The sequence below is a fragment of the Capsicum annuum genome, chromosome 6 (assembly GCF_002878395.1).
Source record: "Capsicum annuum cultivar UCD-10X-F1 chromosome 6, UCD10Xv1.1, whole genome shotgun sequence".
NCBI classification, from domain to species: Eukaryota; Viridiplantae; Streptophyta; class Magnoliopsida; order Solanales; family Solanaceae; genus Capsicum; species Capsicum annuum.
Window position 1 is genome coordinate 106,688,131 of NC_061116.1, and position 3,856 is coordinate 106,691,986.

The following is a 3,856-nucleotide window of genomic DNA, read 5'->3' on the forward strand; positions in this document are numbered from 1 at the left end:
AGGTCATGATCCTGAGGCATACCAGTCAAATCCATAGTAAATGATCCATGTACTCATAGAAAATACAAACAAAATCTAAATGAGAAGGTGAAGCAACACGAGTGTCATGCACCGAGACTACTTCCTAGTCGTAACACGGTGCTTGGAACCACAAGTGATCCTAAGCCAACCCATGAACTCTCATACTGCTTGAGTAAATGAATTAAATTGTATGAAATTAAATTCTTTTAATGAGCGGAAACATGGTCATAAGGAAATTTGAATAAGTATGTAACAGATAAAGTTTATAATCTGATAAAATCTTAAGAAAGAATGTGAATTACATTCTATGACTTTGATTGACTATCTATGAAGCCGGTACTATACTGACTATAAATAGTTGCGTCTCATACCACCAACTGCAACAAATCAATACATATGAATAATTAAAAATAGTATGTGAACTACTACTGACTGGAGTCCCCAAAATAAGAGAACTCATCACCTGCTGGCTGGAAGCTGCAAACTGTCTAATTATGTCATGTAGGCTACAACTGGTACCTACATTATGAGACAACGTAGGACATAGATATATATGAGGATTATTACTTCTTGAATGTACTGAGTAAGTGAGGATGAATGCAATAAGTAACATTAATTTCATAGGTAATCTTAAAAAATGTATGCCAAGTAAAGATGGACTCACTAAGAGATTGAAATAAATTGAAAGTTGAAGTATCTTAAAAGATGAGTAACAAGCATGATCTTATAAGCTAGTGAATAACTAGACTTAGTTTCCAAAAATCTTCACTTTCTTAGAATAAGTAGAACTGAAAATGGGAAACGGTAAGTCATAAATACTATATGTAAGTCTCATATGAAACTGAATAGATTGTTAAACTAAACTGAGGATCATGCATGGGTACTGAACATGAAAAATAACATGGACACATAAAATATAGAATGCAAGACCCAACATAAACATGTTTCTGAGATAATCTGAATCTATAAGACTAAATTTTGTATAACTAACTAACTGAAAATTTGTACGCTTTATTCAAGCAAACCTGAGCTGAGACATACTGAATACTAACTGAAACTGTGGGAGCTATCATGTAACTGACATAAACCATGTGAACTATCATGGAATCCAATATTTGACCCATGTTGAGGAGGTTTGTTCTATCCTTTCCATCAGAGTAGAACCTAAACTGGCATGATCAGTAAACTGAGCCCATATTGGTAAAGGGGAAACACTCTCTGGCGAGGACCCTAAACATAAACCTATGGTGGCACATAGTTTGTGGGGAAGTAGGATGCTCTTAAACCATACTCCCTATTCAGTGCTAAATCCTGCTCCCAACTGAAAGACACTGAAATACTAATTGGTGCATTCATTGATAGCTAATAAGCTCAGGTCATGGTATTCTGAAAATATCAATGCATACAGATTCTAAGGTAATTATAACGCATAAACTTATAATTCTCAACATGATCGTGTTATTCTAAAAATGATATTAAAATCATGATCTGACTGACTTGTTACTTTAAAAATGGAAATCATAGAAAACACATAGGTATCGGATGTTCATAACCTGTCAGCACTAAATAATTGAAAAGAAAATACAATATCAAACTTGAAATACTGAAGTATGTAATATGGTTCAAAGACCCAAAACATAGACATTTTATCAAACATTTGAAAGTATGAATTTGAACATGGAAAGTACTAAACATGAGGAAACAATAGGATTATATGGCTAAATTTCATAGTTTGGGGATTTATCCTAAAATCAATTGAACATGACATGGGAATTGCAACACTCAAAGCATTATATGATTTATTCCACTTGAAAACACATGTAACCATAACTTGTATTTGAATTATCAAGAGATTCATGGACTTATTTTATGTTGGACATGGATAAACTCATAAAATAATCTACAAGAGGGTTTTGGGGCTCCATGGGTAAAAGGTACCCATGAATGAACATCCCACTTACCTTAATTGATCAAATTCTTGAAGAAACTTGAAATTGGAACTTGAACCCTTGAATTCTTGAGGAAGAAAACTTGATTCATGGAACTTGAATGATGAACTTGAAAGAGAAACCTGATTCTTGATTTCTTGAAGGTTGTTGAACTCGGAAGCTTGAATTCTTAGATTCTTGGGAAAAAGGGTTTGGATTTTTAATCTTGGGAAGGAAAGGGTTTACATATGGATTTAATGATGAAAAGTGGAAAAATAATGCCCTTTTGGTGTCTTAAAGTGTCACTTGGGTGCTTGGGGGAAAGAGAAAATGACTTAAACGCCCTTTGGGCTTGTATTTATAAATGCAAGAAAATATTACTCTACATCGCTAAGCTAGACACGGTAACTTAGTCCCATATCGCGGTGCTATCTCACAGCTTATTGGTTCTGGCGAAAATGGTCATAACTTTTTGCTGAGGTATTAGATTAAGGCAAAATTTGTATTATTAGAAATCTAATTTAATTACATATAATTTGGTGGGTTTTCAGCTGAAAAAATCTATATATATAAAAAGTTATACACGTTCAAAGTTGACCCTTGTACAATCAAATACAAAATTTTGGCTGAATCAATGGTTCTTAGCTCAACCTTGCTCTAAGTGATTCCTATGAAGATTTTTCACCTCATAAGCACTTCACACACTATGATAAAGATCATGACACATGTATTCAAAGATAAATCATCATATTATAGTTTACATACGTAGAAACAATGGTTTGATTTCTAGCCCAAGAATGCAAGGTGTTACATTATCTTCCCTTGGAATCCTTCATCCTCAAATGAGAATACTAAGGTAACTGCGGCCAAAAACTAAATATGCAAGACTTAGAACGTAATGGAATAACCGAGTCTGAGCATAATACATGAACTGAAATGATTTTATATATATATGCAATGATATAAGAATGGTTATAAGGCTAAGATAGAAATGAAAGAATCAAATTATGACTAACCATTACCTCAGGCTGGATCTAGTTTTGTGAAGAAAAGTTGAGAGGTTTAGGATATGAAAACTCATAGTATTATAATATCTCCTCTTAGGGATCATTCATTCCCCCAAATGATACTGACTGGCTGAAATACTAAGAAAAGACTGAGATGATGCATAGGACACTTAAGAACTAAATCATGACTGAATATCTGAATTTGAAACATGATGCATGAACTGAACTAAATTCACAATTTACATGGATGAGAACAAATTAGCTTTATGAATGGCCATACTCATGAAATTTTAGATAGTAACACTAGATTGAAAGATGGAAAAACCTTAGGAACTTGTTTGTCTGACTACTAAACTAATTGCTGGCCATACAGACTGAATTATGCTGAAAGCTTATGCTCAACTAGAGTATTTCTTTAACACTCTTTCTAAGAAGTTCTAATAACATTAGGGAGCAAAGAATCTTGGGCATGATCTGAGTGAGATATCTGAATAAAGAATCTCAACATGGATACTACTATATAAGATGGAATATAGGCCTATGAAACATAAGTTAGGATATAATTACCATGCCTTAGGCAAGGAAACTTCTAAATTTCAATATTAGCTACACTTCTCAAATACTCCCTCAATGATACGTGTCCTCACTAATATTATGCTCATTTGATTCAACTTATAATCCTTACATGGGTACATATAACTACTCTAGCCAAAGTCTAGGTTGAACTACATATTGTTGCAATGTTCAAGCCTAACTCAAAATCACAAGGTACTGTATATACCACCATAATACTAGAATAAACCATGAATTTGACACCCCATGCGTGTTTCACAACTGTCGTCTCAAGAATAATTCTTTTTACCAGTCCAACAACTAATTCAACCTCTTACTAGGAATTCA

General features: G+C 33.5%; 1 long non-coding RNA gene across 3 annotated transcripts in view; it reads right to left on the reverse strand.

Annotated features, from left to right (window-relative positions):
• Positions 1-257: 257 nt before the first annotated feature.
• Positions 258-3,856, reverse strand: part of LOC107875011 — a 15,794-nt gene continuing 12,195 nt past the window's right edge. For all 3 annotated transcript variants that reach the window (XR_007057115.1, XR_007057116.1, XR_001675690.2), the window contains exon 4: positions 258-540. This is a non-coding gene — a long non-coding RNA (uncharacterized LOC107875011). The remainder of the gene's footprint in view (positions 541-3,856) is intronic.